Source organism: Odocoileus virginianus, chromosome 12 (assembly GCF_023699985.2).
Source record: "Odocoileus virginianus isolate 20LAN1187 ecotype Illinois chromosome 12, Ovbor_1.2, whole genome shotgun sequence".
In the NCBI taxonomy this organism is placed as follows: domain Eukaryota; kingdom Metazoa; phylum Chordata; class Mammalia; order Artiodactyla; family Cervidae; genus Odocoileus; species Odocoileus virginianus.
The window spans coordinates 60,550,901-60,574,576 of NC_069685.1; the positions used below are offsets into that span (position 1 = coordinate 60,550,901).

General features: G+C 49.6%; 1 protein-coding gene across 4 annotated transcripts in view; it reads right to left on the bottom strand.

Moving 5' to 3' along the window:
- Positions 1-23,676, bottom strand: part of WSCD2 (WSC domain containing 2) — a 112,366-nt gene that overhangs the window by 57,433 nt on the left and 31,257 nt on the right. The gene's annotated exons all lie outside the window — the stretch shown is intronic.

The window sequence follows — 23,676 nt, forward strand, 5'->3', positions numbered from 1 at the left end:
TACATATAGCTGATTCACTTCAGTGTATACTAGAAAACCAACACAGCATTGTAAAGCAACTATACCCCAATTAAAAAAAAAAAAATTGTACTATGTGCATCTGGCACATAGTAGGGGCTCAAGAAAAGCCCTCAGCCCCTGCCCCTCCCGTGAGCACACGTGAGCCGCCTTCAGAGCCCCTTGCCAACAGCAAGGAGCACATCTGCTGTGGGTATGGAGACAGCAAAGATTTCTGCTGTTGTGTTCCCTGTGACTCTGTCTCTCTGAGGATATTTCTGGGTTTAGTTCCTTTTTGTTGTTCCCTTCCCGTTCTTTTATATTTCAACACATCTTTTCTCTAAGTGGGTGCCAAATGGGTTTCAAGAGGATAATGAGCTCATTAGAAGCTGGCAGGGAACAGAAAGAGACTGAGGCAGCGGTGATGTCGGACGTGAGGTTGGGGGAGAGGGGGGTGCGGATTATAAGGAAGGGGGCTCCTCCTGCGGAAGGTGGATGCTGACTCGAGTCGCCCACACCAAACTGCCAGTGCTGGGAGGGGGAGGAGGTCACCTGGAAGATCGCCCTGGAATCTGAGCCCCGTGTAAGCAGGACCCTGTCTGTGCTCTCACTATGCCAGCCCCATCCTCTGGCACACGGTAAGTCCCCAGGGAACATGGGTGCAGAAAATAGGGAGAAGAATCAGAGGACTTAAACCTCCACCACGGTCCCTGCCGTGTGCCAAATCCCTGAGCGACAGCCAAAGGGAGTCATAAACGCAGGGCTCCTTGCAGCAGCATCTTGCGTTTCACAGCTTTGGGTGGTCCTGGGGTGCAGGGGCCCCCGCTGAGCCAATCCCACTTCCCCCAGGGAAACTTCTGTCTCTCCTGTCCATCCATCATCCTTCCTCTCCCTTCTCTCTCTTCTTTCCAAGTCTCTCTGGATCTCTCTTTGTCTATGTCTCTCCAGACAGAACTGGGGAACTGAACTAACTGCCACTGGCTGCATGCCTACCAAAGACTGAACACTGTGTTTGAAGGTTTTACAAACCTCTCACCAACTCCTCCCTCCCGGCAACCTGCAAAGTAGGTGTGATTGGTGCCCCAGACTCCGTAGCTTATGCACGTTCCAACCTGGGCCAGGGGCATGCTTTGGCCTCCAGCTGCCCCTTCTTCTCTGTTTCCAGTTGTTCATTACAAGCTGGAAGCCAGAATCTCATTAACAAGACTCAAAAGGTGTCTTCACCTCTCTGAGCTGCTATTTTCTCTCAGCAAAGCGGGTAGGCCCTAGAAGTTTCCCTCGCAGGGTCTTGGGGAGGACTTGATGAGATCACCCACAGGGGCAGAGATGGCGTTTCCTAAAAGCTGGCCGTCACTGCTTCATCCCTTTGCATTTCACAAAAGACCCGCTCTGAGCATCGGTTTCCCCATCTGCTGAAAGTGGCACAAAGCCACTATCCTGCCTCCCTCCCTGGGCTGGCGTGAGTTGCCGTGAAAGGGAGGCCGAGAGGCCCCCTTTGCAGGAATGACAGCGCTTGGTTACTGCAGTTCGTGTTTCCAGCCTGAGCCCCAGAGTGTCTAAACACAGCCTATTTTTAGCACCGGAATGAACCTCGGGTTCTGAGCTGCCACGAATATGATGGGCAGGGCAGAGCTGCCCTGAGGGAAGGGAGAACAGGAGGTACGGCCTGTCCCGCGGCTCCCTCCCCGGGGGCGGGCGTCACGCTTCCCCCTCCAGATCCTGGGGAGCAGGTATGTCTGGCTGGAAGCCCCTAAGGCTGGGCAGGGGCCTGGCTCTCTTTCCACAGCTCTCTGAACTTGACCTCAGGGCACAAGCCCAGACACCAGCTGATTCCCTGACCATCTAAACTTGCCAAGAAAAAGATGCTGAGAAATCAGGTTTGTGAAAGTTCAACTTCTTCACTGTTCTGGGTAGGAGATCCCCCTTGGGGACTCCAAGAAACTGGGAGCCCAGGTCACTGGTTACCTTTTGGTCTTGGCTGAATAGTAACAATATCAGAAACCACTGGCATTTGCTAAAACCAAATACACAGGAATTCCAGTTGAGTGAGCTATTTCAAATCCTAAGAGATGATGCTGTGAAAGTGTTGCACTCAATATACCAGTAAATTTGGAAAACTCAGCAGTGGCTGAGTTTTGAAAACTGAAAAGATCAGTTTTCATTCTGATCCCTAAGAAAGGCAATCCCAGAGAATGATCAAACTACCGCACAACTGCACTCATCTCACACCCTAGTAAAGTGATGCTCAAAATTCTCCAAGCCAGGCTTCAGCAATATGTGAACCATGAACTTCCAGAGGTTCAAGCTGGTTTTAGAAAAGGCAGAGGAACCAGAGATCAAATTGCCAGCATCTGCTGGATCATTGAAAAAGTAAGAGAGTTCCAGGAAAATCATATACATCTGCTTTATTGACTATGCCAAAGCCTTTGACTGTGTGGATGACAACAAACTGGAAAATTCTGGAAGAGGTGGGAATACCAGATCACCTGACCTGCCTCTTAAGAAATCTGTATGCAGGTCAGGAAGCGACAGTTAGAACTGGACAAGGAAAAACAGACTGGTTCCAAATAGGAAAAGGAGTATGTCAAGGCTGTATATTGTCACCCTGCTTATTTAACTTATATGCACAATACATCATGAGAAATGCTGGGCTGGAGGAAGCACAAGCTGGAATCAATATTGCTGGGAGAACTATCAATAATCTCAGATATGCAGATGGTACAACCCTTATGGCAGAAATCGAAGAAGAACTAAAGAGCCTCTTGATGAAAGTGAAAGAGGGGAGTGGAAAAGTTGACTACTATAGCTCAACACTCAGAAAACTAAGATCATGGGATCTGGTCCCATCACTTCAAGGCAAATAGATGGGGAAACAGTGGAAACAGTGAGAGACTTTATATGTTTGGGCTCCAGAATCATTGCAGATGGTGACTGCAGCCACAAAATTAAAAGATGCTTACTCCGTGGAAGGAAAGTTATGACCAACCTAGACAGCATATTAAAAAGCAAAGACATTACTTTGCAACAAAGGTCCATCTAGCCAAGGCTATGGTGTTTCCAATAGTCATGTACGGATGTGAGAGTTGGACTATAAAGAAAGCTGAGCGCAGAATTGATGCTTTTGAACTGTAGTGTTGGAGAAGACTCTTGAGAGTCCCTTGGACTGCAAGGAGGTCCAACCAGTCCATCCTAAAAGAGATCAGTCCTGGGTGTTCATTGGAAGGACTGATGCTGAAGCTGAAACTCCAATACTTTGGCCACCTGATGCGAAGAGCTGACTCATTGAAAAAGACCGTGATGCTGGAAAAGATGGAAGGCAAGAGGAGAAGGGGACAACAGAGGATGAGACAGTTGGATGGCATCACTGACTCAATGGACATTAGTTTGAGTAAACTCTGGGAGTTGGTGATGGACAGAGAGGCCTGGCATGCTGCAGTCCACGGGGTTGCAAAGAGTCAGACATGACAGAGCGACTGAACTGAACTGAAATGAAATACCCAGGCACTGTGTTAAGCATCTTATTGCCATTGCACCATTCGACCCTCCCGAGAATGGTTTGAGGTGGTTATTAACCCCTGTATGCCTCGGTTTCCCTGTCTGTAAAATGGGGGAAATAACAGTACTTCTCTCATAGCACTGGTGTAAGGACTAAATATTAAATTGAATCAATATGTGCAAGTGTCAGTGTTCCCTCTTACTATGACTTACAGAGAATATATGTGGTTTTGCTTCTCAGTGCCCCTCTTTCCTGTTCCAAGGATCTCATTTGCCTTCACAGGGCCTCCTCCTCATCATGTCTCAGCTCATGTGGCTTGGGCAGAATGGAATCTCCTCCTCGGTTGCTGCAAACGCTATTATCTCTGTTTCCTGATACGTGTGTCCAAGATAACAGAGGGTGTGTATATATCTAGGAGTGCAACTGCTGGGTCCTACTGTGAGAGCATCTTATGACTATCCCAGGAAGTGATGATCTGTTCTCGAAAATGGCTGTAGTGACAATCCCCCATCACCACCTTCCCCAGTAACGTATGATGAGCATGCCTATGGCTACAAATCCCATCAACACTTAATGCTGTCACCCTTTTGTTTCTGCCAGTCTGGTAAATCTGTACTAGAGGAGGTCTGTGCCCTACCTATAGAACTGACTTCCAAATACAATTTGGAAGCAGACTCAATCGATGATGGATGGGAGTCGGTGTATAAAAGCCCAGCTCCCTCACCCCACTGATGGAATAACTCCGGCTGTTTTTGTACCGGCTCCCTGAGTTTCCCCAGCCTCAGCTGCCCTCAGTGGTAGCTGACTGACAAGACCACCTTGTGTTGGCATTTTTTCCTTCCCTGTTTTTCTTCCCCACTCGGGATGTGGCTCAGCTGGTAAAGAAGCCACCTGCAATTCAGGAGACCTGGATTCGATCCCTGGGTTGGGAAGTTCCCCTGGAGAAGGGAAAGGCTACCCACTCCAGTGTTCTGGCCTGGAGAATTTCATGGACTGTATAGTCCATGGGGTCGCAAAGAGTCGGACAGGACTGAGCAACTTTCACCAGGGAAGGAAAAGGATTAGCGTGCTCTTCACCTAAATAAACTACTTACCCATGGTATCCATTACTCGGGGTATCCATACCCCGACTTATCCAATCTTTTCCTTATCGTTAGATGTGTAAAATATTTCGTTTTCCTTCCTTGTACATAAATAGTGCTATGCTACACCTCCTGAATGTAGATCTTCACCCAGATTCCTGGAAAGCAATACATGACCTCTCATGAATGTGAAGTGTGGGCACGATTACACCCATCTTACAGATGAGCAAGCTAAGGCTCACAGATTAAGTAGCTTGCCCATGCATACAGCTAGCAAGAAGTGGGGCATGAATTCAAGTGCAGAACTTAGTCTCAATGTCAGGATGTAACAGCAGGCATGCAGCAAACCACCAGGAGAGCCAGCCCTCTTTCTCACACTTTGCATCTCTCAGTTGAACTCCAGCCTCAAAGGAAGGATCCTTCCTGAGCTTGGAGACATCCCTCAGACACTTCTTCTCCAGCTAGATGGACCCCGGGCTCCTTTAATCAAAGTTCCTCTCATCCTTCCTGCTCCTGGACTACTCACTGGACCGGTGAAAGAGGTAATGAAATAGCCTGAGAAATGGCCATTATAAATCCCAGTCTTGTGGCTTTCACTCACAGTCTTCAGGAATGGAGAGTTTTACTCACCCAGCTAACCCTGGGGAAGAATTTTACACCCTCACCTGGTGTGTGGACGCCCACTCTGGGACACACTCTTCTCTCTCACAGATGAGCTAGAGTGTAATGAACACACAGTGCCCAGGCTGGGTCTGCTGTATTCTTTTCTCCAGTTTCTGGCCACTGTGTGAAGCTGCAATGCGCACTTCTGTATATACAGATTTACTTCCTGGGTCCAAAAAATGGGGTTGCTTTCATCCAAGATTCCGCATATTCGAGCATGTGCACACAGGTTGCGCTGCCAGGTCACCCACCTCCCAGGAAGAGTCTCCAGAACCCCAACTCCCCACTCCCTCAGTTTCCAGGACAGAGACTCACCCACCACCGCCCAGAGCTCACAGCTCACCATCAATGTCCCCTTTCATTCATCCTTCCCAAAACTCAAGAAAATAAATGAGAAGGCAAAGTGCCATTAGCTTAATGGCCTTTAACACCCAGCCATCTGCCATGATGTAATTAAATAAAAAAATCAGAGGGAACATATGGTGCCCGTTATAAATAAATATTAAAATTTTGTTTCCCCGGCTAACGACTCCGGCGTCTCTTGCTCCACAGGCGAACTTTATGGCCATCGTCGCTTGTGACAGGGAATCGGGCTGAGCCATAGTGAGAAACGTGTGGAATGGTGTCAGATCTGGGCTAAGACCTAGTTGTCAGATGTTTCTGGCTTGAATCTGTCTCAGCCACAGGGTGGCTGTGTGACCTCAACAAGTGGTGTGAGACTCAGTTTCCTCATCTGTAAAATAGGAACAATCCACTCTGCCTCATTGGGAAAGCATAAGGGTGACAGAAGCTAATGAGTTTAAAATAAATAGCAGGGCTTCCCTGGCGGTCCAGTAGTTGAGAATCCGCCTTGAAATGCAGGGGACGCTGGTTCGATCCTGATCCAGGAAGAGCCCACGTGCCGTGATACAACTAAGCCTGTGAGCCACAACTACTGAGCCGGCCCTCTAGACCCAGAGAGCCGAAACTGCTGAAGCCTGTGTGCCCTAGAGCCCGTGCTCTGCCAACAAAAGAAGCCACTGCAATGAGAAGCCTGCATACCGCAACTAGAGAGTAGCCCCTACCTCCCACTTGCCACAGCTAGAGAAAGGCTGCATGCAGCATCGAAGACCCAGCACAGCCAAAAATAAATTAAAAAATAAAATACATGGCACATGTATGTGTGTATGCATACATACATGTGCTAATATTTATTGAGCACCTACTACATCACAGAGTCGGACATGACTTAGCACACAGGCACGCACGCATGTGCAAGGCACTGTTCTATGTATCAGCTTGTTTAATCCTTCCAGCAATCCTATATGACAGCTCTCATGTGTTAGCCTCATTTTGCAGATGAGAAAATTGAGGTTCAGTGTTAAAAGGAAATGAGCTATCAAGCCCTGAAAAGACATGATGAAAACATCAATGTATATTCCTAAGTAGAAGAAGTCAATCTGGAAAGGCTACACACTGTGTGATTCCAACTATCAATATATGACATTCTAGAAAAGCAGAACTATGGAGACAGCAAAAAGATCAGTGGTCGCCAGGGGTTAGGAGGGGATGGATGCATAGGTGAGCTGATGATTTTCAGGGTGAGGATGCTCTTCTATATGATGCTACAATGGTAAGGGTTAGTAAGTAATTGTTAGTTGCTCAGTCGTGTCCGACTCTTTGCGATCCCATGGACTATAGCCCACCGGGCTCCTCTGTCCCTGGGATTCTCCAAGCAGGAATACTGGAGTAGGTTGCCAAGCCCTTCTCCAGGGAATCTTCCCGACCCAGGGATCAAGCTCGGGTCTCCTGCATTGCAGGCAGATTATTTACCATCTGAGCCGCTAAGGAAGCCTAATACAATGGTAGATACACATTACACATTTGCCAAAATCTACAGAATGTGCAACTCCAGTAATGAACCCTAAGGTAAACTATCAACTTTGGGCAAAAACAATGTGTCAAGGCAGGTTAATCGATTATAACCAATGTCCCACTCTTCTGGGGGATGTCCTTGGTGGGGGAGACTGTCTGAGGTGGGGGGCAGGGGATACACAGGAAATCTCCCAGTTTTCTGCCCAATCTTGCTGTAAAAGTACAACTTCTGTAAAAAGCAAAAGTCAATTTTTTTTTTTTTTAAGGGGGAGGTAGTCACATGCTTGAAAAGGCATGGACCCATTGGAGTAGATGTCAGCGAACCATTTAAACTCTGAGCTGGGGAGAAGGGAAAGAGTTGCAGGAAGGGACAAAGGTGTGGTGGGGAGATAAAGGTCATGATGAAATGACAGTTCTGGGCGCCCCTGGTGGCTCAGTGGTGAAGAATCCTCGGCCAATGCAAGAGACACAGGTTCGATTCTGGATCCGGAAGGATGCCACATGCCACAGGACAACTAAGCTCATGCATCACAACTGCTGAGCCCAAGCCCTGTGATTACTGCAGCCCGGGACCCTGGAGCCCCTGCTCCGGCTTCGTTCCACAAGAGAAGCCGCGGTGAGAAGCTCGTGCACCGCAACTAGAAAGTAGACCCTGCTCGCCGCAACTAGAGAGAAGCCTGCATCGCAACAAAGACCCAGCATGGTCAATCAATCAATCAATAATACATATGTATATAAGATGACAGTTCCCCTTTCCCAGTGCTTAGATGAAGTGCCACCCAGTCCTACGGTCTTCCCTGTCAGGCGGCTGGCAGCTCTTCTCTGAGCCCAGATCACTTTCTTCGCCAAGAGGGACTTCGAAAGAAAGGCCCAAATCCCTATCATTAAGCCATCTGGAGTCATCCTTCTCCCTCCAGGAGCTGCTGTGTGGTGGGTCAATTAGTGCGCATTTGCATAGAGGTCCTTAATAGGCTGCTAATTGTCTAGGGGAGAAAATAGATGGCTCTGCCCGTTCTGGGCAGAATGTTTACCCAGAGGGGCCGACCTCCAGGGGGTGGCAGAGAACTGAGAGGAAGGGGAGGGGCGGGATGGGATGGAAGGGAGTGAACTGAGGGAATTATCACCGACTCAGGTGCAGTAAGGGGTAGGATTCTGTGAATCTTTTGCTTTAGTTTTTGTGTATGTGTGTGTGAATACTGGCTCCTAAGGCAAAATGCATTTCTCCCTGTAGGTTCATAAAAATCATTTGAAGGAGAATAGCTAGGGAGAGCTTCTTTGGGTAGAGTGGTTGCAGAAGAATCTACTGAGCAGAAGGCATTTGAGCTGAGACCTGGAAAATGAGGAGGCAGCCATAGACGATCTAGGGCAAGGCTCTCCCAGACAGAGAGCAAGTGGTGAAACAGAGGTGGGAAGGGGCCCTGAACACCCAGGGACCTGCACTGGGGCAGGTCAGCGTGGAGAGAGCAGGCACTGGGCGGCAAGCCTCCATCCTGCAGGGGCCGTGGATTCTGCTCAGGACTGTTTCCGAACTGCAGTGTGACCCATCCCTGTTTCCTCTGGTTTACAACATGGGGGTGGAGGTGAAGGAGTCCCCTAAGGACCCTCCCTGCCCCAGTGGGGGATGGCCATGTCTCTGTGGCTCAGGGAGGCTGAAAGGGCTGCCCAGAGTCACACGGCCAGGCCAGGGCTGTGTTGGCTCCAGTTTCTTCCCCGTGTGCCCACGCTGCTCCCTGCCAGTCCCCATCACCCCCTGCCAGGCCATGACTAGTGACTTGATGTTTGCAGGCTCCATGCTGGCCATGGAGGTTTAAGCTCTAATTTAGAAACAATGATGGCTCCCACTAGCAGCTCTTCTCAGGGGAATTTTCTGCCAGGGGTTTCCCCGGCAAGAACCACCATCCCCACCCTCCAGTCAAGCAAGCCTAGTTTTTCTGTCTAAGCCGGTGTGCAGGGGTGTGTGTGTGTGTGTGTGTGTGTGTTGGAGTGACGGGTCTCTGCCCACGGCCCACCTGTATGGGTTCAAGTTCTCTTCCACTCCGTGCTCTTGGAGGGACCAGCGGCGCCTGCAGCTGGCTCAGAGCAGGATTAATAGGTGGGCTCAGAGTCCATCAGAGCTGGAGGGAGGACCCTTCACAAGCCCCAGGCCGGCTTCCTTATTGACAGATGGGGAAACTGAAGCTCAGAGGGAAAGCGGAGGGACTCCCCAGAGTCATCCAGTGACTTACCCAGACCCAGACCTTAAGCCTTGGCACCTTCCCTGGGAAGGAAGGAAAGTGGGTAGACTACTATTTATTGCAGGCCCCTCCATCTAAACCGCATCATTGACTCTCTCTAGGGGCTCTGCTCGGCAGGTTGGCTTTATTCTCACTACAGATGAGGCAGTCGAGGTGGGGAGGGTCAGCCCCCTCTTCAGAAGGCAGAGCGGGGGAGCGGCAGTGTGAGACTCGAACCCCAGCCCGCCCCACTCTGGCATGTCAATCATAACTTCCTGCAGCAGGGCCCGCCTCTGCCCCCGGCAGGGAGAGTGGCTTGATTCGGAAGCCCTCACTGCCCAAGGGCCTTTCTCCAGGGAGTCTGCTCAGTCACCTGGCAACCCTTCCTGAGGCTGCTCAGCTGGGAATGAGGGAAGGGAGCCCCTTTCAGGAGGCCCAGGTGTCCCCAGCCCCCGGGGGTATCTTCACCACATCCTTCAGTGCCCAAGGAGTTCTGGCGTCCCACGCAGAAAACCACTGCCTGAAACTGACCAATACTTCAGCCTCTTGAAATCTTCTTTCCACCTCTGAGAAGATGGCACACGGCCATACATGTGCAAGCGCCAATACAGACGTGCCCATGCGTGAACATGTGCATTCCCCACGGCGCGCCCCCCACCCCGCCCCAGCATGTACACACAGGTGCCCATCCCTGTCGGCCCATCCTCATCCACAGCACAGGCCAGGCATCCTTCAACCCGCTTCCCAAGTGAGACCCAGAGGGCGCTCAGTTACTTGCCCAAGAACTGGGTTCAGTGTTGCAGGTAAAACAAGAAACAGAAGCTTCCCATTTAGCCCAAAGACAGTTTCTTAGCCCCTGGGATGGTCAAGAGCATAAACCAGCACATGTCTTCAAAAGTCTAAGCCAGAGTTTCTCAAGTTCAGCACCACCGACATTGTAGACAATTCCTTCCACAGGATGGAAGTCATCCTGTGTATTGTAGGGTGTTGGTGTCTCTGGCCTCCACCCATTAGATGCCAGCATTGTCCCCCCAACAGCTCCACCCCGCCCTGCCCCCCAAGTTATGACAATGGAGAATGTCTCGAGACGGTGTTCTAGACTTCGCCCGTGGGAGTAAAGAGAAGTGTGGATCAGAACACCACCCTTAGACCCATCTGACTCCAGCTTCACAAAGTTGTCGTCTCCACTTCTAAGGCTTAATTCTAGATTTTATCCTAGTGCTCTTTCATAAGACTCTATAGAGAAGGCCCCATGCTAGGATCCCTGACCTCCAGCATTCTGTGCTGGGATTCCAGGGTCAGATTCAACGCTGGCAGGTTCTCTGATTCTGAAATTCTTTTCTAAGCCCCTGAGATCCTGTCTCCTCCCGTGTCAAGGCTGAAACTCTCCCTGGGAGACAGCCATGCCTCACTGCCTTCCAGAGACCAGGATGAAAGATGCGCCCATGAATTATATATTTCCTGTCATCCCTTAATTGCTTGGCAATTACAGACCACCAAGGGTCATGTGCCCGGAGCAAGAACCTCCCCTTCAGCAGAGGAAAAACAGCTGGGTGGAAACTCACCAATGAACATAAAGACGTTACCTCTCACAGGGTAGGCTGAGGAGTGGTTTGGTTTTGTTTTCTTCATTTTGTTTATCTGTATTTTCTTTCTCCATGGTCGGTTGGGGTTCAGAGAAAGAGATGGAGAATGCATGCGCTTTGATTTCGGTAAATCCCATGGACAGAGGGGCTTGGCTGGCTACAGTCCATGGCATTGCAAAGAATTGGACATGACTGAGTCACACACACACACACACACACACACACACACACACAGACGGGCTGGAATCTTGGCTTCATCACTTACTAGCACTGAGAAGGTGAGGAAGCCACTTACCTTTTCTAAGCTGTGGGTTCCTCACTCATAAAATGGGATGAGGATGACGCTATCCACTACTGGAGTTGTTTAGGGGGTTAGTTCACATGATGCATGTAAAACACCTAGCTGGGGGTCAGGTGCACCTGAGGGTGGATCAAACTGAGGTCTCCCATATTGCAGGCAGATTCGTTACCAGCGGAGCCACAAGGGAAGCCCAACACAATCACAATGACTGCTAACTTCATTTTTGACCCAGCCCAGGCAGCTACGGCATGGCAGAAGGCACGTGGGTTCTGCACTATGTTAGTAGTTCTGCTCTGTCCCGGGGAGGGCACATCCCCTCTCCGAGCCCTCTTTACATGTTTCTTTTCCTGATGTATAACATGGACAGAAACATGCCACTTCTCAAGGTCTCTCTCAGGCATCTGGTGCCAACAGGCATGCCCGGCTATTAATGCCCCATTCTGGAGGGCTGGCGGAGTGGGACAGAGCCAGGCAGGGTGGGACTGGGGCAGAAGCTGGAACTGGAGGCGGCATCTTATCTCTCAACTTATTTCTGGTTCTTCTACAGCACAGCCTCCCCTCCACCCCACCAGCCCCAACATTAATAGGTCGCTGCTGTCATGATGTCTTTAAATTTAGAACACCCCCCCACACACACAAACACGCATCCACCCACACACCCCCAGGAATAAGTCTGCCAGGGTGGGAGAGAGGAAGGTCTGTCTCACTACAGACCTTCCTCATTACAGGAGGAAGAGGGAGGCAGTTTGATGCCGGAGGCTGCAGCAGCCAGGGTCTCGGGGTAGGGAAGCTCCCCTCCTCCCTGCCCCGAGTGCTGGATGGGAGGTCAGGGTGCTCGGATGCTCACCTCATGGGGCCCACCAGCAAGGCCGGGCCAGGGAAGGAAGGGGTGGACTAGTTAGCCACTATGGTCTGTGGGCTTGAATCTGGACATCCCTGCAGGCAGGCTGGGTGCCCTGGGTGAGATGGGCAGCCTCTCTGAGCTGGAGTTTCCTCATCTGTAAATGAAATTGTTGTGGGGTTGTCTTCAAGGGCAGGTGGCCTGTGTGGCCCCGCAGGGCTCTGCACCAGGTTTAACTGTCTGCTGTCACTGTCTTGAATTTCGTAATAATTTTGAACAAGGGACATTTTCATTTTGTACTGGGCTCTCTGCAAAGTATGTCGCTGATTTGGGGTGGTTGTTGAAGGAGACGCATGACTGAAATTCCTAGCCCAGTGCAGGGCACTGGTGGAGATGCAGGCCTGGTCTCTCCCTTCCCTTCATCTTCCTGCTCCATCTTCCAAGCTCATTCTATGACTGTGTGGCCCAGGGCAAGTGGCTTACCCTCTCTGCGCCTTCAGTTTCTCCTTTGTAAAACACAAAAACAAAAATGGACTTAAATTTTCTCTGGCTCCACTTAGTGTTCCCCCAACCCTTTCCCCTGGCCATTCGTACTACAACAAACTCATTCATTCATGCATTCATTCAACAAACATTCGCTGCATGCCAACCACCTGCCAAACCAAGGTTTGCCACACGGATCTGTCCAAATCAGCAGATCTATCCATGGGGTGGGTTTATCCCACAAAAACTTCACAAATGCATCATCTCTGGGGGAAATGTCTCCTTCCTCACCTCAAAACAACATTGCTCTGATCCACAGGAGCCCAGGATTCTCCCCCAGCTCCAGTCTGGCACATTTATACAACGGAGTACTACTCAGTCATAAAGAGGGACAAAAGACGTTTGGGACGGTACTGATGACTCTCCCAGACATTATGCTGAGAGCAAGAAGCCAGACTCAAAAGGATATATGGTTCATATACATGGCATTCTAGAAAAGGACAAGGGAAAACACATTGGTGGTGGCCAAGGGCTAGAATCAGGGAAGGAAATGACTACAAAGGGGCACAGAGGAATTTTTGAGGGTAACAGAAACGTGTATATCTTGACTCTGCCGGTGGCTGCATTGCTGAATGCATTTGCATGTTTGTTTGTTTGTTTTTGTTTCATTTGGGTTTTTTTTGCCTCACCGAGTGGCATATGAGATCTTAGTTCCCCAACCAGGGATTGAACCCAGGCCTCCTGCAGCGGAAGCACAGAGTCTTAACCCCTGGATCTCTAGGCAAGCCCTTGAATGCATTTGTTAAAAAGTCCCAGAGCTACAAACTACAATGGGTGAAGTTAACTGTAGGCAAAAGATACTCAATAAGAGACATTAGGGGGAAAAAAAACCCAACCCACTGAGCTTTTTCCTGCAATGCCAGTTGAGCTCTGAAGGGAAGAGATGCTTCCCAGAGAATCAACACCTGCTCACTGCTCATCCTGGGCCCCTGGGATGCTCACCTGGAGGGAAGGGATAGCTCAGTCAGGGCAGGACAGCTCCCATGAGCACCTGGGCTCACATGTGACCCTCATCCCATTGCCTGCTCTGCTCTGAGAGCAAGAACATTCGGGGTTATTTTTGCTCTGAGAAGTACCAGCCACAGGGTACTTTCTCTGCAGGCAGCTGCCACCCCCTGCTGTGTTTACATAAAAACACATTTGCACAGGGTTTTGTTTTTACATTTGCCTCAGAGGCCTGGAGTCTATTAAATGTAGGGAGGCCTGATGATCTGGCTGGAAGCAGCTGATGGGAGAGGGCAGGCTGAAGGAGGATGCTCTAGGCCTGCATTTCCTCCCTGTCCCAGGGAGCCCTGGGTCTCTGCGCAGAGGTGATAAAAGGGCTCACTGAACTCACTTGTGCATGCGCCCGGCATTTCTCAACCTCAGCCCTACTGACATTTGGGGCTGGGTGATTTGTTGTTGAGGGGGGCTGCTCTGTACATCGCAGAATGTTCAGAAGCATCCCTGGCTTCTGCCTACCAGCATCCTTCCACCAGTCGAGATGATCAAAAACACCTCCAGTTCAGCCGCTCAGTCATGTCTTTGCGACCCCATGGACTGCAGCACGCCAGGCTTCCCTGTCCATCACCAGCTCCCGGAGCTTGCCAAATGTCTCCTGCAGGGCAAAACCGCCCCCGCTTGAGAACCACCGGCACACACACACGAAGATCCACACGCAAGCTCCGCTCAGGAACTCTCTGCCTTTCAACACCCACCTAAAATGAGCGCTGACGCTGTCTCCCGCACCTCTGCATCCCTGGCGCTTTCCCCAGCGCCTGGCATGCAATGTGTGAGAGGCTCAAAGGCGTTTTGTGGGATGAGCAAACCACGGCAGCACAATTGATACCGACGGCCACCGACTTCCGTGGCTCGGAGGACACTGTCCGGCAATCGGGCTCTGGCGACCATGCGGGTTTGCACCATGTGTCAGGCTGTTCCCACATCACCTCATGGCCCAGAGATCGGGGTCCATGACTGTCTCCATTCTCCATGTAAGGAAACTAAAACACTTGGCTAGCGTGTGCTAGAACTAGGAATTATGGGCTTCCCTGGTGGCTCAGTCTGTAAAGAATCCACCTGCAATGCAAGAGACCCAGGTTTGATCCCTGGATCGAGAAGATTCCCTGGAGAAGGAAATGACTACCCATTCCAGTATTCTTGCCTGGAGAACCCCATGGACAGAGGAGCCTGGCAGGCTACAGTCCATGAGATTGCAAGGAGTAGGACGTTACTGAGCAACAAAGCACGCATGCACGCTGAGCTGGGATTTAAGCCTAGAAATGTCTGTTGCCAGGCCCCACTCTCTTAATTATCACACTCCATTTAAGGCACTTGCAGCCTTAAATATTCTTTAAGGATGGGATGGGGAATAGTGATAATGATTCTCTCCTTAACCAAACTCTGCACAGGCTCCCCTGAACTCTTTTCCACGTAGATGTCTCTTATTATTGTTGTTTAGTCGCTAATTCGTGTCTGACTTTGTGACTCCATGGACTGCAGCACGCCAGGCTCCTCTGTTCTCTGCTATCTCGGGGAGTTTGCTCAAATTCATATCCAGTGAGTTGGCGATGCTATCTAACCATCTCATCCTCTGCCACCCCCTTCTCCTTTTGCCTTCAATCTTTCCCCAGCGTCAGGGACTTTTCCAGTGAGTTGGCTTTTTGCATCAGGTGGCTGAAGTATTGGAGCTTCAGCTTCAGCAACAGCTCTTCCAGTGAATATTCAGGGTTGATTTCCCTTAGGATGGACTGATTTGATCTTGTAGCACAAGGGACTCTCAAGAGTCTTCTCCAGCACCACAGTTCAAAAGCATCAGTTCTTCAGTGTTCAGTCTTCTTTCTGGACCAACTTTCACATCCATCCAATTTACCTTGATTTATGGACCAAACATTCCAGGTTCCTAAGCAGTATTGTTCTTTACAACATCAGACTTTCCTCTCACCACCAGACACATCCACAGCTGAACATCATTTCTGCTTTGGCCCAGCCGCTTCATTCTTACAGGAGCTACTAGCAGTTGCCGTCTGCTCTTCCCCAGGAGCACACTGGACACCTTCCAACCCAGGGGGAGCTCATCTTCTGCTGTCACATCTTTTTGCCTTTTCACACTGTCCGTGGGGTTCTCCAGGCAAGAGTACTGGAGTGGGTTGCATTTCCTTCTCCAGTGGACCACATTTGATCCATGGAGGCTGATCACCCCGTGACCCACGAAGGGGAGGTATCTCTGCATTGACCAGTTTTAGTGAGACTCCTGCAAAGTCAGTTTGGCAGAATTCCCATCCTCCATATCTGCTCTAATTGGGTTTCTCACCCTCCACCATTCCCCAGGTAATAGCAGATCACCTGACCTGCCTTCAGCACCAATCCTGTTAGGTTGGCTCAGTCAGAATCCTCCCCAATTCTTTTCCTTTCTATAATCTTGTAATTTTCCATCCATTGACCATCTCCCTATGTCTGGCCAACCTTCTTGCTTAATTGTATATGCCCACTTGCCCACGCTATATTTGGAATTGCTAGTTCTTTCCAGAGGCCTCTTTTCTCCTATTGCAATAGCCCTGAATAAAATCTGCTTTTTCCACTCCAGCTACTCTCCAGCTCTGATTTTTCTTTAACAATAGATCCAGACACATGTATCTACACACATGGGGAAGGGAATGTGGTTGAAAAGCATTAAGTCAGCCAGGATTAACATGGTAAGGAGTGTGGATTTAGGTGCAGGACCTACCAACATCCAAATCCTGTTTGGCCACTTACCAGCTCTGTGAACCCAGGCAAGTGGCAAATGGGAACCATGACAATAATACAGGACAGGATCTTTGTAAAGGTTAAATGAGGTAATGCTCTAAAGCGCTTGCTATCCCGCATGTGCTCAGTCATGTCCAGCTCTTAGGGACTCCAGGGACTGCAGCTCGCCAGGCTCCTCTGTCCATGGGATTTTCCAGGCAAGAATACTGGAGTGGGCTGCCATTTGAGATCCCTCCAGGGGATCTTCTGGACCCAGGGATCGAACCCAAGTGTCCTGCGCCTCCTGAATTGGCAGGCAGATTCTTTACCACTAGCTTCACCTGGGAAGTCCATAGAAAATAGCCCGAGCTCAATAAATATTGGTTGGATAGATACATTCAATAGGTTTTGGGGAGAACAGCCCCAGATAAGGTGTAAATCAGGAGAGGTGACTTTACATCAAATCACCCAGCAAGGCAAGCGTGTTTGAATCCCAGAGAGTCCCCATCACACACACACACACACACATAGAGTGAGACACAGCTGGCTACTCCTCAACGGCCTCCTGCCCTTCTGATTGGACCAAACCGAGGTCCACTGTGCGTGTGCTGGCCAGTGACAGGCTGCCCGGTTGGGTAAGAGGCCCCTGCAGGTCTCTGGACCACAGGAGTCAGGAGGCTGCTGACCCCTGGAAACTGGAGCCTAATTCAGCATCCCTTGACCCCTTTCTCAGCAGACGTGCTGAACGCAGGCAACTCTGACCTGACCTCGACTGTGACTGCCCTTGTGGGAGCTACCGAGAGGCACCACGGTCCCTCCCAGGTCTGACCGCAGGACAGGACGAAGGGGGGCTCCGGGCCATCAGCCATAGAAGGTTCTGCTCCTCCGTGTTAATTCAAGAGCATCCACGGCTCCTGCTGAGCGGCTGAAGAGCTCTCTGGAGCCTCTTTTCGACTGAAAACAGTCATTTGCAAGAGCTCACGATGCAAGGAGCAGACGGAAGAGCACAGTTGCAGCGCAGCCAGCCTTTCTCACAGCCCAGAGCCTGTGGAGCCACTTGGAGGAGCCGCAGCCCTGCGGGCCGGTGGGAGGGTCTGGGGACAAGGAGAAGGGCCCGTCTCCACGGCTCCCCAGGACAAGCCAGGGTTTTCACAGCCAAGGGGCAACAAGCATGTCATGGCTGGTGCGTTTGTTTCCGAGGGCGGCTATAACAAATTGCCAAAACTGGGGTGGGGGGTGCTTAAAACAATAGGAATTTAGGCTCTCAGAGTTCTGGAGACCAGACGGTCCAAATCAAGGAGCCAGCAGGAGGCAGGCTTAGTTCCTGGTGGAGGTTCTGAGGAAGAATGAGTTCCATGCCTTTCTCCTAGCTCCTGGTGATTGCTGGCCCTCTCTGGCATTCTTTATATGGTAGAGGCAATACTCCAATCTCTGTTGCCATCTTGAAATGCATTCATTCTTTCTGTGTGTGTCTGTATTTTCTTCTTTTTTTTTTTTTAATTATTATTATTTTACTTTTTTATTTTTGGCTGTGCTGGGTCTTCGCTGCTGTACGGGTTTTTCTCTGGATGGGGTGAGCGGGGACTACTCTCCAGTTACGGTGCAAGAGCTTCTCATGGCGGTGGCTTCTTTGCTGCTGAGCGTGGTGGGCTCTCGGCACGCGGGCTCCACAGTTGCGGCTCCTGAGAGCTCGAGTGCAGACTCAGAGCTGTTGGTGCACCACTGCGGTGCACGGGCTTAGTTGCTCCACGGCATGTGGGATCTTCCTGGATCAGGGATCGAACCCGTGTCTCTTGCATTGGCAGGCAGATTCTTTACCACGGAGCCACTCAGGGAAGCCCAGTTTTCTCTTTTTTAAGGACATTGGTTATCAAATTAGGGCCCCACTTGAATCCAGTGTGGCCTCATCTTAATCAATGACACATTTCCAAATAAGGTCCTGAGGTTCTAGATGGAGGTGAATTTGGGGGAGGACACTGTTCAACTTAGCAGGTATTGAATTTCACTTCTGCCACTTGCAGCTGCATGATGGTAGACAAGTGACTTAACCTCTCTGGTCCTCTTTCCTCATCTTTAAAAAGGAATAATGACAGGATTATTGTGATTATTGATGCGTAAAGCAAGCAGCTCCAGGCACAGACCCTGGAGCCAGATGACCTGCTACCTACTTGCTGTGTGACACTGAACAGGTTGCCTAAACTCTCTGATCATCTGTCCCCCTGTCCATAAGGGTGAGGAGATTGAAGGATACTATGGTCCTTCCCTCCCTCTCAAAGTTCTTAAAGCTCCCCAAAGGCACTACAGGGGTCCATGGGATTGCTTAGGATTTCCAAAGCCCCCAAATTATACTTTAATCCACAAAAAATGGTACAACTCTGTGCTTTTTGTTTTGACTGGAATTGGATTGACTCAATCTCAGAGTCCATTCATTCTCAAGACAAGTAGAAGTTTTCATCAACAATTATTGCTCTAATACTTACTTTTAGTGAAAAAATTATTTAAAATTGTGAAGCTTGTTCAAGAAACGAAACACAGACACAAATAACAACATAGTTCCTGGGTCTGGGGAGGTCTGGGCTCCACGGGGTTAGCTGACACCAGCTAAAGCGAACAATGTCAACAGCTCTTAGTTATGAAATACTCACTTCATACCAGGCATTTTATTCACCGTTGTCCACATCACCTCACATTTACCCACACAACAACCCTATGAGGCAGGGACTCTGATTAACTTTACAGGTGAGGAAACTGAGGCCCAGAGAGGGGCAGTGACTTGCTCAAGGTCACACAGCTGCTCAGAGGCTAAGTGGGAGTTGAATTCAGGTCTCTTTGACTCGAGGGCTGAAGCTCTTAGCCGAGCTGTTAAGTAGTCCTGGTGGACTACAGGCTCTAGAGCAGAGAAATACAATGTGAGCCGTATGCGTAACTTAAAATGTCCTAGAAACCACAATAAAAAAGGTAAAGAGAAACAGGTGAAATTAGTTCAACAGAATACTTAATTTAACCCAATATGTCTAAAATATTGTATAAAAAATTTTATTTTATATTGTATATTGTATAAAATATACAATATATATACAGTATAAAATAAGTATAAAATAATTTATCAATGAGATATTTTATATTCTGGTTTTTTGGGGTTTTTTTCACACGAAGACTTCAAAATCTGGTGTGCATTTTGCACATACAGCACATCTCAGTTCGGTGGCCACCATAGCCGATGGTGTAGCTCAGGAGAGCTGAATATCTGCTGTGGATTTGCAGAGCTGGAAAAATATCGAGATTCATCCGTTTCCAAACCAAGAAGCATCACCACTGCAGTTCGGTGGCCTCCTCGTGTGGGAGGGAAGAGAGGTGAACAGTTTGTTCCTCTGGCATCCAGACTAGTGTAGGTACCAGACGACTCATTCCATGGACCCGAGAGCTCCAGCCTCTTCATACGATCCCCACTCTGTGGGCAGTCCCAGGCCACCCCAACTGTGGCCTCACTGGGAGCTGACTGAGCCCGGCTTGTTCTGGAGGCAATCTGGGCTCCTGTGGGCCCCCGAGCCCAGCCTATGCCCGGGAATCTGGTGGATCATAAGCGGCCCTGCAGAAGCAACTAAAACAGCTTCTGCAGGCCAACGGGACTGAGAGTCTATGCTTGGCTTTGAACCCCAGATCAGCCACTCCTAACTGGGAGAAGTTGCCCACTGTAACGCTGGTGTCATCCTAATAGCTCCTTCTTCACAGAGTTGGCAGGAGGGTCAAATTGATACAGAGAGAGTAAAGGGACAGAATAGGTGATTAAATAGTTAATCTCACTAGGGGGTTGTAAGTAGAAAAAAACATGGGAGACCCCTGTGAGTTAATGATTACTCAGGAAAACAGGTTTGCTTAACTGCAAAGCCAAGCAGGCTTGCTGAGTGACAAAACCTTGAGAAGCCCGAGACGTGCCTCCAGACGATAAAACAACGGTGGCATGAGACCCACATCCTCCCAGTGAGCTCAGTAAGTTAGGACACGCTCTCTGCACATATCGGCTGTTGCTGAGTTGCTAAGTTGTGTCTGACTCTTGTGACCCCATGGACTGTAGCCTGCCAGGTTTCTCTGTCCATGGGATTCTCCAGGCAAGAATACTAGAGTGGGTTGCCATCGCCTCCTCCAGGGGATCTTCCCAACCCAGGGATCGAACCCGTGTCTCTGGCATCTCCTGCATTGGCAGGCCGATTCTTTACCACTGTGCCACCTGGGAAACCCCTCAGGACACACATAAAAAACAATAATTAGATAGCCATGGTAGGGACAAGGAAACTCACCTCCTCAACCTGGAAGAGGAACTGATGATGGAAGCATGACGTCTGCTCAAGAAAGATAAAGAAGCTCTTCTCTTCCTCCCCACTTTTCCTTTGACTACAAAACCATAGCCCAGTAAGTTCTTGGGGCACAGCACCCCATCACCCACCTGCTTGTAAGCCTCACAAGTGTCCTATTCTAATAAATCACTTCTTATCTATCACTTTGCCTCTCGCTGAATTCTTTCTGCACCGGGACATGAAGGACTGTGGTACCAGAGTTCTTCAGAGTCCCTCAAAATGACACCCAGTGGTTTCAAAATGAGGAACTATAAGAGTCACTTTTTATCTCCTATCTACTTATGTCAAACTACATTGACTACATTACAGAGAAATGCTATTTTTCTCCCCATTTTACAGATGCAGAAACTGAGGCTCTGAAAGATGAAAACCTTGCCCAGCATCACACAACTAGCCAGTGATGATGGATTCAATGATTATAGACCCTTTCTCATAAGGAGGTTGTGAGGATGGCCTGACTTAGTAAAATAAATGAAAGCACTTCAAAGAGGGCTGGGTACACAGACTTTTTGCTCCCATCACCATCACCATCATCATCACCATCATGGTCATCATCATCAACATTTACACCATCATCATCACGGCGGCCATCATCTCTGTCATTATCATATCGTCTATGTTATCACCATCAGCCTCATCTTCTGCCTCCCCATGTGTGTTATGAGCACAGAGCACAGTGTTGGGCTCAGACTTGCCAGGCCTACCCTGAGCAAATTTCTTTTTTTTTTCCTGAGCAAGTTTTTTAACCAGGTTAAGCGCGTGCGCGCACACACACACACACACCCCGCCCCCCCACCCCCCCCCAGGACATTTTCTTTGGCCAAAGAATGCTGTACCACACAACTTTGAGAATGTCTTTGGGGAGAGAAAAGTAAGTCACCCACCACAGATCCTGTGGAATTTATTCTCTCCTCCTAGCACAAGAAGGCTCAAGGAGAACAGCCTCCATGTTTGGCTTCTTGGCCACCCACGGGGGAAGCTGCCAAGTGAAACAACCCCCTCGGGTCTTTGATGGGCCACTCAAACAGAAGGGGTCTTGTTTTGGGGCATTTTATTTATTTACTGCTGGCACTGCTGCCAACCCAGTTTGTACAGAGTTGCTACAGGTCAAGGTCTCGGCAGAACCTAAGGTCTGGGCTGACTCTCCTCTCGCCCAGGGAGGTTGCCTCTTGACAGCTTTTCCATTCCTTCATCCCCGACTCCACAAAGTCTATCAGCCCACTGTCTAGCTTCCCTCCCCAGACTGCTCTTCTAATTAATTCTTCAAAGCCAGTGACACCAGGGTGATAATGAATTTATGCACACATATTTGCATGTTAGTGGAGGGTCTTCCGGAATTTCAAGGCTCTGGGTGGGTGGGAACTGGAGAGAGGAGAAAATGGAATTTCAAAGAAGGGAAGTAATTTTTAGCACTGCTCAAACTGTTGCACAAGGAAGCCTTCCACTCCCAGTTCACACTGGCCTTGCAAACTTGACATTTCTCTTGAGACCTGTGGATAACTTAATTGTGCAATTCTGGGCTCTCAACAGAACTAGGGGAATTCCCCAGAACACACTGAACTGGGACATTTATTCAACATAGTCTATTGAGCATCTGACTTAAGCCAGGCACACTTCTAGATGGTGAGGTAGAGGAGAGGATGAAATGAAACTCTGGTTCTGTGTATTTTAAATGATGGGGAGCAGAAGCTTGATTTTGCTAGCTTGATATTCTGTGTGATTTTCAGAACCATCATTCTTTAAGCTAGCGTTTACGGAGGCTGGCCATGTGTTAAATGCTTACAAAAATTGTTGTTGCTCAGTTGCCAAGTTGTATCCGATTCTGTGACCCCATGGACTGTACCCCACCAGGCCCCTCTGTCCATGTGGATTTCCAGGCAAGAACACTGGAGTGGATTGGCATTTCTTTCTCCAGGGGATCTTCCTGGATCAAGGATCGAGCCTGTGTTTCCTGCATTGACCAGGTGGATTCTTTACCACTGAGCCACCAGGGAAGCCTCTTGCAAAAATTACCCCAGGTAATTACCACAACAACCCCATGAGACAGGCACTATTCACATCATCCCCATTTGACTAGTGACAAAACTGAGGTGCAGTGGGGCTGACAAACTTGGCCCAAGTCATTCACAGGGCTACCGAAGTACATGGAGAGACTCACAACCTAGTTTTGAAGTGAGAAATCAGGCTGCGACCTGAGAGATGTGTAGGGGGTGCCTGGTGAAGAAGATGAGGGCAGGAGGAAAGGACGCCTCGTGGGGGATGGGGAGACAGCAGCCTGTGGCAGGGTGAGTGACCTACTTGAAGATTCCGGGTCGAAAGCGGTAGAGCCTGGTCTGGCCCCAGGACTTCTGCATCCAGGCCTCTGTTTCTGTTCCTTTTTATACCCTTGACCTCAGGAGCCCTGCTCTCTAACCAGCTAAGCTAAACCAGGGCTCAGCAGGGGCCCAAAATAGCTACGGCTTCCAGGCGAAATTAGTGCCGAGTCAATCCTGCCCCATTCATCACTCTGACTCCAACCTTGTTATTTTCAGGCAACACGGCACTAGGAACAAGTTAGAGAGAGCGAGACGGGGAGAGAAGGAGACTCCTACAGTTCTGTTATATCACCAGGTTTCTAATGGAAAATCTGTTGTTTCTTGAAGAAAGTTTTTAAGACATTGGTCCATGCAACTACAGCATCCTTTGACCCCTGCCCACTTCCTCTGGCTTCAACACCCTGCAGAACCCACATCTCCTCCAGCCAGTGTGGTGTGAGTAGGGTTAACCCCACATTCAGCTCCAAAGACCAGCCCTCACTAGACTAAGCTGATCAGCATAGCTGTCTCCCTCGCCCACCACAGTGACTGGTTCAGGAGCAGGCAGACAATCTAATGAGAAGCAACGAGACTGGCTGGGAGAGGGAGGTCCTGGTTTCTTGTGGATTAGGACAAGTAGGAGAAATGAGACTGGGCTCTTGGGGAAGTCTTAGTAACGTCAGGCAGCCAAAGACAGGGTAAGGCAGAGATGCAGAGAAACTAAGGTCTGATGCTTTTTGTTTCAG